Here is a 12,301-nt window from a genome sequence, read left to right as displayed (position 1 = left end):
GATATTTTGTTATGGTAGTCTTAGCAAACTGCTATAGCAATCAAGGACTAAATCTATGGAAGCTGGATTCTATTTTCAAATATGACACCAAAATTGAATCAAAGTTAGAAGATCTAGAGACCATGAAGCCAGTGAAACACATTGAGAAAAGGAGTACAGATATTAAAATTGAATATTTCATTGATTTCTGAAAATATGGAGCTGTAGGTCACATGTGTGCCTGTGTGTCTTTTGGCTGTTTAAAGAAAGAGCTTGGCTAGACAGTTTCTTTGGGATTTCTGACTTTTCCTTTACCTATAACTATTTCTCATAGTTATTTATGAGTCATGGGCTCCTGTGCTTGACAAAATATATTAAAATAATCAAAGCAAAAATAATCTAGACCTAGAGTCAGTCACACTTGGGATTTTAGTTTGCTTGGGATATTTTACATCTACAGACATCTTCCTGCCTTGACCATTTCTGCCTTCTCTTGCTATATTCCTACTTTTTGTGTTTTCAGCTTTCTCCAATTTAGTCAGAACTGAAATTGTGTAAGCTTCATTTCAAGAACTTGAGGTCCAGATCTCTGGCTGTTTATGACTTGCAGAAGTCCTTAACCCTTAGCCAGTTCATCTGCAGCCTGAGCTACTGCCCAGTTTGACTGCTGACCAGCTTTATTCATCTGCTCTTCAGGTCTAGAATATAAAAGTGAGATTGGATTTTTATGTTTCCATCAAACAATAGAAAAGTCTCCTGCTACTTCTGAATTCAGGTGAAGAATTTTTGAAGTCGTTTCTTATTGTAGTGCACAATTTGATATGTAGCACAGCTGGAGTAGCATAGATTTTGTTTATTGTCTGATGGCTGAGTCTACAAAGGTAAGTATGTTTTATGGTCAGTAAGTAAATTTATTTTTTACATAAAGTGTATACAAAGGAGCATAAATTTTCACGATTCCTTAAAATCATATTTTGTAAGAAATGTGTAGGTGATGAGACGCTATTTTAAAGTAGGTTAAATTTTTTCTTGATATTTTAAGATTGCTCTGAGTTTTTAAATGAGTTCTTATCATTTGAAATCTTTGCTAATAAAATGTTACAAAGCTACAAGTTTTCTATGTCTAATGCTTTATACTATTTGAAGATACTCTGTCTTAAAAATTAAGAACTACATTTATGAAATATCCCATTATAGTTAAGCATAAAAAATCCTCATTACCCTTGACCATACATTTTTTATATTCCTGGCTGTAACACCAAGACAGGTGTTTAGGGACAAGATCTTTCTCTCAGTGTTTACTCAGCATTTGTTTGCCCAGTAACCTCTCTGTGGCTCTTCATATACTTCTGCCCTCCATGACAATTCAGTTCATGTTAACATCTAATGAAACCTCTCTGTTTTCACTAAACTATAGGTGGTTTTGCTTTCTTCCAATTTTGTTTTGATTGAGACATTTGTGTTGGGGATTTCCCATTGTTTCAAGTACCCTAATGTATTTCTGTACAGAGCAGATTTATTTTTGAATAGTTATTTAATAATACCATTTATATTGTAAAAGTAAGAAAACATGAAATGAAAAAGATGGGAAAGAAAACTAAGAAAAGATTAAAGGAGCAAAAAAGGAAGAATTAATCTGTAACAATATATAGCTATCTATTAGGACAGAAAAACAGTGTGGGAGACCAAAAAATAATGGTGTTGGAGAGTGATGCTTAGTTCCAACCCCTTGGCCTCTCATGAGGAAGGACTCTCTAGGGTAATCCTGACCTGTCTCCCTATGCCTTTTTGTCTCTACTCCCTGGGATAGAGGTATATTTAGGTGACTGATGAATTTAAGAAAATGAATTGTTTATTCTTGCCCATTGCCAACTGCATTTGCTTTGCGTCTACATGACATTAGTTTTAGAGACACAGCCCTTTTGGAGAAACTCTGGGGTATTTCAGCATGGTTAATGACTAGATGGATAAACTTAATTCTGGAGTACAGCATTAAGAAGCCACTGCTGCCATAGAACTAAGCCAAGCTCTTCAAACAGTCTTACCTGTTATGAAGCTGACATTTTGATTTCCATTTGTGTGATTCCTGCTTCTCTCTGTCCATTATTTCTATATTTGCCAAGAAAATAGGGAAGTTGCTTATTGATTATAGAACACCAAAAGTAAACAGTGGAGTGTATTATGGGGAGTTTTTGACTTCCATCTAAACTTTCTTAGTTGGATGGTAGAGCCTGTCAATGGGAACTGCCCAGTTCCACCCCTCCCACCCCCACACACACACCCTGTAAGTGAACTGTTCCATTCGGCCTTGTTGGAGAGACAGTGATTCCTATGCTATGTTTTGTATCTCATGATCTAACCCCTTGACAACACACAACTAGACTGATTTGGCTTTAATCTTGAAGCCAGGTTTGGGAATCTGCCCTGACATAGGCAATAGTCAACTATCAGAGGATATCTTTAAGAGGTCCTCTATTTTATAATAAATTAATATAGAAATAAAATAAAGTTTTAAATCCCAGATTTCCATATTTATTATTTGCTCATTATACAACAGGTTTTACAAAATATATAATCCTCTAGAAATTACAAAGTTTATATAGGTTAAAAACACTGGCCTTCAAGATTTATAGAAATTCTTATAAGTTATATTAACAACTAATAAATATTGTTAATATTAGGCACTCATGATGTTTTATGAAAAAAACATTGCTTTTCAAAATATTGTTTTCTTTGTTTTTTTAGAGATGATGTTATGAATTTATACTTTTGTCCTCTTTGATCCAATCACACCATATGCCACAGTTTCATTTTATAAGCTCCTAGAATTTTGGATGTATTTCCAATAGAAAAATGGAATTTGGGATTAACTTCTGTTGCTACTGAGCACTGCTAACCTATCTAGAGTAAATATGTTCAATTTTCATATGTAATAAAACAGATTGAAACTGTAGGAAAAAGAATGTTAGGAGACATAATTCATAATTTTAAGAATGAAGCATTAATGTAAAAGAAAAATAGCTATTGATTGACCTATTCACCAAATATTTATAAAGCAACTTTTACATGACAGTGTTAAGCCATCTGCTAGGCATAGAGCCATGAACATGATAGAAAAGGATGCTCTTCCTATTCCACTTTAGTGGCAAGATATAAAAGATGGATAAATACCTAACAATATTTTTTTTAAATACCATCCAATAATGTATACATATGGACACTCAGGTATGGAAATTAACTTGGTGACTACAGAGTCTTAAGGATAATTAATTCAAGAGAATACTTATTTGACCTTAAAGTTTCAACTATTTGTCTTTAAAGCTGAAACCCAACGTTTAGATAGAAACTCTGAGACAGAGCTATGTCTATTAGAATCAAGTACCATCTTGCTTTCTTTTAGGAGGGCCTCATCTTCTGCTACCCCATTTACCTTTCTGGTTATTGATTTAGTCATTCAGCCTATACCTTGCCATTTTACCCATTGGACTTTCTGTCCTTTGTTTGATATCTGCTGTTTAACTCTGGTTTTGACCCTGGACTCTGCCGTGGCCATGTCTGTATTTATTTGCTGCTGACTCAGTGCTGGTCTCCTGTACCCTTGACTTCTGCCTTTCTGTGTTCACCTTCGAGCTTTTAAGTAATAATTACTATGGATAAGTTTTGGATATAACCACTATACCATCTTAATTTCAGCTCACTTCACCTGTGTCTTATCCCTTTAACAATAAATAAAGAAACTGTCACTTGTTTAGAACAAGATCTGAAAGCTATTAACTTGTTTAATGTTAGCTTATTGATATTGTAATTATGTGTAAATTTTAGGGAAATAATCTTTTGTGTTTGAGCTGCAATAGACTTGTTAACACAAAGCTCTCTTGCCAACTTGAAGTTAAGAGTTTAAAGCAATGGGTATTTGAGATTGTTTGTTTGATTTTTTTTTTTTGAAAAATGACTTAAGTGAGATCAAAAGCCAGCTTCACTAAATACCCATAGATTATACCATATATATTTTAGAATATTTGGTTTGAGAAGTAGATGTTGAAATTGAATGATTTGCTGACTTAGCCCTTCCTGCACTCCCGTTTGGATCATTTAGGATTTTCAGAGGGTTTTTTCAATTAAATTCCACAGCTATTCTTTCCAAAAAGAAATGTTGTAAATGTAAGGACTAAAGGAAAAAGAATACATTTTTTTCCAAGAAGATAGTTTTCACAAAACTTGACATCCTGAAAAACAGACTTTTCTGTGTTGTTTATAAGATGTTGTTCTTTGGGCCAAAAAGTCAGATGCTAATAAATGAGCCAGATTGTCCCCAGTGCCCGAGTCACTCTGAAAACTCAGCATAGCCAGCTGGGTTCAGCCAGCCTTGATGAACACAGGAGGAGTCCCCTGTGGTGAAAGGGAGCAGGGAATTGAGAACAAAGAAGTGAAATGTTGGTTTTCAGTCTTATGAGTCAAATCTCCTTGATACACTGGTGTCACTGAAGAGAAAAAATATGAATGAATAGTATAATTGCTCTTAACCAGTTATACTAATATCAGGACCACAGTAAACAAACAAAAAAGTGGATGCCTAAATTAGACAAGCAAATACAGTTTAAACAGAATTTAGAATTTGAAAGGAGGAAAAGAAAATGACAATAAAAAACTAAAAAACTAAAACAAAGGGTAAAATGAAAGCTTTCCAACCTTCATATTTAATTCTTAAGGCAAAAGTTAACAAATTTAAATTGAACCAAGAAACATAAATATATTAACACCATGTCAAAACTAAGACTATTCTAACCTTTTATTTTTCTACAAGAATGCAAATGGGAGATAAGTTTAATCTTCCCTATTTTGGTAAACAAATCTGGGGAGAAAATAGATTAACTGAGAAAGTAAATGTTTGTGAACTCATGCGTCCATTAAAGTATATATAATGGGTAATTAGCACCCCTGAAGTGTTCTAAATGCCACTTATTTAGTGACTATTCTCTGACAAGACGAAATTCACACAGAACTGCTTTCTTCATGTTGGAAAATAAAAAATGTAATCCATGCTCTCAACGGCCAGGCTAGGAATGGGGGGAGTGCTGAGTAGCAGAACCAGGTTGAAAAACCTTGGATATTTCAAAGTAAAACTAATGAAACACAATTCTGAGCTAAGCACACCTACAGGCTTGAATTTATAGCTTTGCACAAAAAGTGAATCATTGTGAAGAAGCTAGCAACAATAAACTTACTTGCATTTTTTTTCTCATGTTGGTCACAAAGTGATGACTGTAGCTGTTTGTTTGACAAGACTAATTAGTGCCTTTGATTCCACAGTTTGCCTGAAATTTTGCTACTAGTAGCTTTCCCTTTCACTCGACCCTGCTGTGATGGTAACATAGCAACTGTTAATTTTAAATATATTGCTCTCTATCAATGGATAGCACACTACATTTTCTTAAGTCTATTTCCAACCTGAACATCCCCCTTACCTGCACACCACAGGCCACATCAGGGAAGTTCTGCAAAATTAAATTTCATACAAAGAACTACATAGATGTAGCATAAATAAAATACTTAATAGAAAATAAAGTGATCAAATATCTAACAGACAGTGTTTTTATATGTTCTTTCCTGGTTTAAATCAGCAATTTTTATTATGTATCCACTGATGTAGAGGACTTTATGGGTTAGAGATCTCTTTAGAGATGAGAACTTTGTAATAAAGTAAAAGACATTTCACACCCTCAGAGAGTTTATTTTCTAACATGGCAATAGAATAATGATATTAACAGGAACTACAGAAAAATATTCTCCTTGTGGGTATTTGGTATCTAAGTCCTTTCCCAGCCAACAGATTAATTGCTCTTCTTCAAGAAGGGAAAAAATGAGAATGATTAAATGTACAAGTAAATATGAGGGGCCGTATTAATGAAATGTTTCAGAGTAACTGCAACGGAGTTGCTAATTTTCCCTTATCTTGGAAATAATGTGACAGCAAAATGACATTGATGACTACTGAAAAAAATCAGCTTAATATCAATATTATAGTTGTTCCATTATTGCAACAGCAAAGTCATGAGCTTTTTTCTCTATATCTCTGAACTTATAAAAATAATACCCTGGGGCTTCCTTGGTGGCACAGTGGTTGAGGGTCCGCCTGCTGATGCAGGGGACACGGGTTTGTGCCCTGGTCCGGGAAGATCCCACATGCCACGGAGCGGCTGGACCTATGAGCCATGGCGCTGAGCCTGCTCATCCAGAGCCTGTGCTCTGCAATGAGAGAGGCCACAACAATGAGAGGCCTGCATAACACAAAAAATAATAATACCCTTTTGGAGGAGCTTCAAGATGGCAGAGGAGTAAGGCACAGAGATCATCTTCCTCCCCACAAATACATCAGAAATACATTTACATGTGGAACAACTCCTACAGAAAAACCTACTGAATGCTGGCAGAAGACCCCAGACCTCCCAAAAGGCAAGAAACTCCCCACATAGGGCAAATAATAATAATAATAATAATAAACAGAGACAAAAGAATAGGGATGGGAACTGCACCAGTGGAAGGGAGCCATGAAACAGGAAAGGTTTCCACACACTAGGAAGCCACTTCACGGGCAGAGACTGTGGGTGACGGAGGGGGTAGAAGCTTTGGTGCCACGGAGGAGAGCACAGCAACAGGGGTGCGGAGGGCAAAGCAGAGAGATTCCTGCACAGAGGACCAGTGCCGACCAGCACTCACCAGCCCTAGAGACTTGGCTGCTCACCCGCTTGGGCGGGCAGGGCAGGGAGCTGAGGCTCAGGTTTCAGTCAGATCGCAGGGAGAGGACTGGGGTTGACTACGTGAACACAGCCTGAAGGGGGCTAGTGTGCCACAGCTGGCCAAGAGGGAGTCCAGGAAAGTCTGGAGCTGCTGAAGAGACAAGAGACTTTTTCTTGGCTCTTTGTTTCCTGGTGCACGAGGAGAGGGGATTCAGAGTGCCACTTAAAGGAGCTCCAGAGATGGGCGAAAGCCACAGCTATCAGCGCAGAACACAGAGACGGGCATGAGATGCTAAGGCTACTGATGCCACCACCAAGAAACCTGTGTGCCAGTACAGGTCACTCTCCACACATCCCACCACTGCCAGGGCCCCATGATCCAGGGACAACTACCCCGGGAGAATGCACGGTGCACCTCAGGCTGGTGCAACGTCACACTGGCCTCTGCCACCGCAGGCTAGCTCTGCATCCGTACCCCTCCTTCCACCAGGCCTGAGTGAGCCAGATCCCCCAAAACAGTTGCTCATTTAACCCCGTCCTGTCTGAGCGATGAACAAATGCCCTCAGGTGACCTACACGCAGAGGCAGAGCTAAATGCAAAGCTGAAGCCTGGGAGCTCTGTGAACAAAGAAGAGAAAGGGAACTTTCTCCCAGCAGCCTCAGGATCAGAGGATTAAATCATCACAATCAACTTGATATACTCTGCACATGTGGAATACTTGAATAGACAACAAATCATCCCAAATTGTAGAGGTGGACTTTGGGAGTAACGATATATATATATATATATATATATATATATATATTTCTTTTTTCCCCCCTTTTTCTCTTTCTGTTAGTGTGTATGTGCATGCTTCTGTGTGTGATATTGTCTATATAGCTTTGCTTTTACCATTTGTCCTAGGGTTCATTTTGTCCACTTTTTTTTTTTACTAAAATATTATTTTTCTTAATAATTATTTTTTACCTTAATAACTTTATTTAATTTTATCTTCTTCTTCCTTTCTTTCCTTTTTCTCCCTTTCATTCTGAGCTGCATGGAGGACAGACTCTTGGTGCTACAGCCAGGCGTCAGGGCTGTGCCACTGAGGAGGGAGAGCCAAGCTCAGGACACTGGTCCACAAGAGGCCTCCCAGCTCCATGTAATATCAAATGGAGAAAATATCCCAGAGAACTCTTTCTCAATGCCTAGACCCAACTCAATTCAACGACCAGCAAGCTCGAGTGCTGAACACCCTATGCCAAACAGCTAGCAAAATAGGAACACAACCCCATCCACTAGCACAGAGGCTGCCTAAAATCATAATAAGACCACAGACACCACAAAACACACCATCAGACTTGGACCTGCCCAAAGAAAGACAAGTTCCATGCTCATCCACCAGAACACGGGCACTAGACTCCTCCACCAGGAAGCTCACACAACCCACTGAACAAAACTTAGCCATTGGGGACAAACACCAAAAACAATGGAACCTATGAACATGCAGCCTGAAAAAAGGAAACTAAAACACAGTAAGTTTAAAAAAATGCAAAGACAAACAAACACACAAAAGATTAAGGAGCAAGGTAAAAACCCACCAGACCTAACAAATGAAGAGGAAATAGGCAGTCTATCTGAAAAAGAATTCAGAATAATGACACTAAAGATGATAAAAAATCTTGGAAATAGAATGGAGAAAATACAAGAAACAAGGACCTAAACAATGTTTAACAAGGACCTAGAAGAACTAAAGAGCAAACAAACAAACAGTGATGAACAAACAATAAATGAATTTTAAAATTCTCTAGAAGGGATCAAGAGCAGAATAACTGAGGCAGAAGAACGGATAAGTGACCTGGAAGATAAAACAGTGGAAATAGCTACTGCAGAGCAGAATAAAGAGAAAAGAAAGAAAAGAACTGAGGACAGTCTCAGAGACCACTGGGACAACATTATTCACATTATAGGGGTCCCAGGAGAAGAAGAGAAAAAGAATGAGACTGAGAAAATATTTGAAGAGATTATAGTTGAAAATTTTCCTAATACGGGAAAGGAAATAGTTAACCAATTCCAGGAAGCACAGAGAGTCCCATACAGGATAAATCCAAGGAGAAACACACCAAGACACATATTAATCAAGCTATCAAAAATTAAATACAAATAACTAATATTAAAAGCAGCAAGGGCAAACAACAAATAATACGTAAGGGAATCCCCATAAGATTAACAGCTGATCTTTCAGCAGAAACTCTGCAAGCCAGAAGGGAGTGGCAGGACATAATTAAAATGATGAAGGAGAAAAACCAACAACCAAGATTACTCTACCCAGCAAGGATCTCATTCAGATTTGATGGAGAAAGTAAACGTTTACAGGCAAGCAAAAGCTAAGAGAATTCAGCACCACCAAACCAGCTTTACAACACATGCTAAAGGAACTTCTCTAGGTAAGAAACACAAGAGAAGGAAAAGACCTACAATAATGAACCCAAAACAATTAAGAAAATGGTAACAGGAGCATACATATCAATAATTACCTTAAATGTAAATGAATTAAATGCTCCAACCAAAAGACATAGATTGGCTGAATGGATACAAAAACCAGACCTATATATATGCTGTCTACAAGAGACCCACTTCAGACCTAGGGACACATACAGACTGAAAGTGAAAAGATGGAAAAAGATGTTCCATGCAAATGAAAATCACAAGAAAGTTGCAGTAGCAATTCTCATATCAGACAAAATAGAGTTTAAACAAAGACAGTTACAAGAGACAAAGAAGGACACTACATAATGATCAAGGGAAAAATCCAAGAAGAATATATAACAATTGTAAATATTTATGCACCTAACATAGGAGCACCTCAATACATAAGGAAAATACTAACAGCCATAAAAAAGGAAATCAACAGTAACACAATCATAGTAGGGGACTTTAACACTCCACTTCCACCAATGGACAGATCATCCAAAATGAAAATAAATAAGGAAACACAAGCTTTAAATGATACATTAAACATGATGGGCTTAATTGATATTTATAGGATATTCCATCCAAAACAACAGAATACACATTCTTCTCAAGTGGTCATGGAACCTTCTCCAGGATAGATCATATCTTGGGTCACAAATCAAGCCTTCGTAAATTTAAGAAAATTGAAATTGTATCAAGTATCTTTTCTGACAACAATGCTATGATACTAGACATCAATTACAGGAAAAAACCTGTAACAAATACAAACATATGGAGGCTAAACCACACATTACTTAATAACCAAGAGATCACTGAAGAAATCAAAGAGGAGTTCAAAAAATACCTAGAAACAAATGACAATGAAACACACCAACACAAACCCTATGGGATGCAACAAAAGCAGTTCTAAGCGGGAAGTACATAGCATTACAATCTTACCTTAAGAAACAAGGAACATCTCAAATAAACAACCAAAACTTACACCTTAAGCAATTAGAGAAAGAAGAACAAAAGATCCCCAAATTTAGCAAATGAAAGAAATAATAAAGATCAGATCAGAAATAAATGAAAAAGAAATGAAGGAAACGATAGCAAAGATCAATAAAACTAAAAGCTAGTTCTTTGAGAAGTTAAACAAAATTGGTATACCATTAGCCAAACTCATCAAGAAAAAAAGGGAGAAGACTCAGATCAATACAATTAGAAATGAAAAAGAAGAAGTAACAACTGACACTGCAGAAATACAAAGGCTCATGTGAGATTACTACAAGCAACTCAATGCCAATAAAAGGACAATCTGGTAGAAATGAACAAATTCTTAGAAATGCACAACGTTCTGAGACTGAACCAGGGAGAAATAGAAAATATGAAAAGATCAGTAACAAGCACTGAAATTGAAACTGTGATTAAAAATCTTCCAACAAAAAAAGTCCAGGACAATATGGCTTCACAGACAAATTCTATCAAGCATTTAGGAAAGAGCTAACACCTATCCTTCTCAAACTCTTCCAAAATTAGTAGAGGGAGGAACACTCCCAAACTCATTCTACAAGGCTGCCATCACTCTGATACCAAAACCAGACAAAGACACCACAAAGAAAGAAAACTACAGGCCAATAACACTGATGAACTTAGAAGCATAAATCCTCGAGAAATTACTAGCAAACAGAAACCAACAGCACATTAAAAGGATCACACACTATGATCAAGTGGGGTTTATCCCAGGAATGAAAGGATTCTTCAATATACACAAATTTATCAATGTGATACACCATATTAACCAACTGAAGGAGAAAAACCTTATGATCATCTCAATAGATGCAGAGAAAGCCTTTGACAAAATTCAACACCCATTTATGATAAAAACCCTCCAGAAGGTAGGCATAGAGGGAACTTTCCTCAACATATAAAAGGCTATATATGACAAACCCTCAGCCAACATCATCCTCAATGGTGAAAAACTGAAACTATTTCCACTAAGATCAGGAACAAGACAAGGTTGCCCGCTCTCACCACTATTATTCAAAATAGTTTTGGAAGTTTTACCCACAGCAGTTAGACAAGAAAAAGAAATAAAATAATCCAAATAGGAAAAGAAGAAGTAAAGCTGTCACTGTTTGCAGATGAGATGATGCTATACATAGAGAATCCTAAAGATGCTACCATAAAACTACTAGAGATAATCAACGAATCTGGTAAAGTAGCAGGACACAAAATTAATGCACAGAAATCTCTTGCATTCCTATACAGTATTGATGAAAAATCTGAAAGTGAAATTAAGGAAACACTCCCACTTACCATTGCAACAAAAAGAATCAAATATCTAGGAATAAACCTACCTAAGGAGGCAAAAGACATGTATGCAGAAAATTATAAGACACTGGTGAAATAAATTAAAGATTAAACAAATAGATGGAGAGATATACCATATTATTGGATTAGAAGATTCAACATTTTGAAAATGACTATACTACCCAAAGCAATCTACAAATTCAATGCAATCCCTAAGAAACTACCAATGACATTTTTCTGAGAACTAAAACAAAATATTTAACAATTTGTGTGGCAACACAAAAGACCCCGAATAGCCAAAGCAATCTTGAGAAAGAAAAATGGAGCTGGAGGAATCAGGCTCCATGACTTCAGACTATACTACAAAGCTACAGTAATCAAGACAGTATGGTACTGGCACAAAAACAGAAAGATAGATCAATTGGACAGGATAGAAAGCCCAGAGATAAACCCACACAGAGATGGTCACCTTATCTTTGAAAAAGGAGGTCAGAATAAACAATGGAGAAAAGATAGTCTCTTCAATAAGTGTTGCTGGGAAAACTGGACAGCTACATGTAAAAGAATGAAATTAGGGGCTTCCCTGGTGGCGCAGTGGTTGAGAGTCTGCCTGCTGATGCAGGGGACATGGGTTCATGCCCAGTCTGGGAAGATCCCACGTGCCACGGAGTGGCTGAGCCCATGAGCTATGGCCGCTGAGCCTGTGTGTCCAGAGCCTGTGCTCCACAACGGGAGAGGCCACAACAGTGAGAGGCCAGTGTACTGCAAAAAAAAAAAAAAAAAAAAAAAAAAATGAAATTAGGATACTCCCTAACACCATACACAAAAATAAACTCAA

This window comes from Phocoena sinus, chromosome 8 (assembly GCF_008692025.1).
Source record: "Phocoena sinus isolate mPhoSin1 chromosome 8, mPhoSin1.pri, whole genome shotgun sequence".
In the NCBI taxonomy this organism is placed as follows: domain Eukaryota; kingdom Metazoa; phylum Chordata; class Mammalia; order Artiodactyla; family Phocoenidae; genus Phocoena; species Phocoena sinus.
This window is presented reverse-complemented; position numbering follows the sequence as displayed.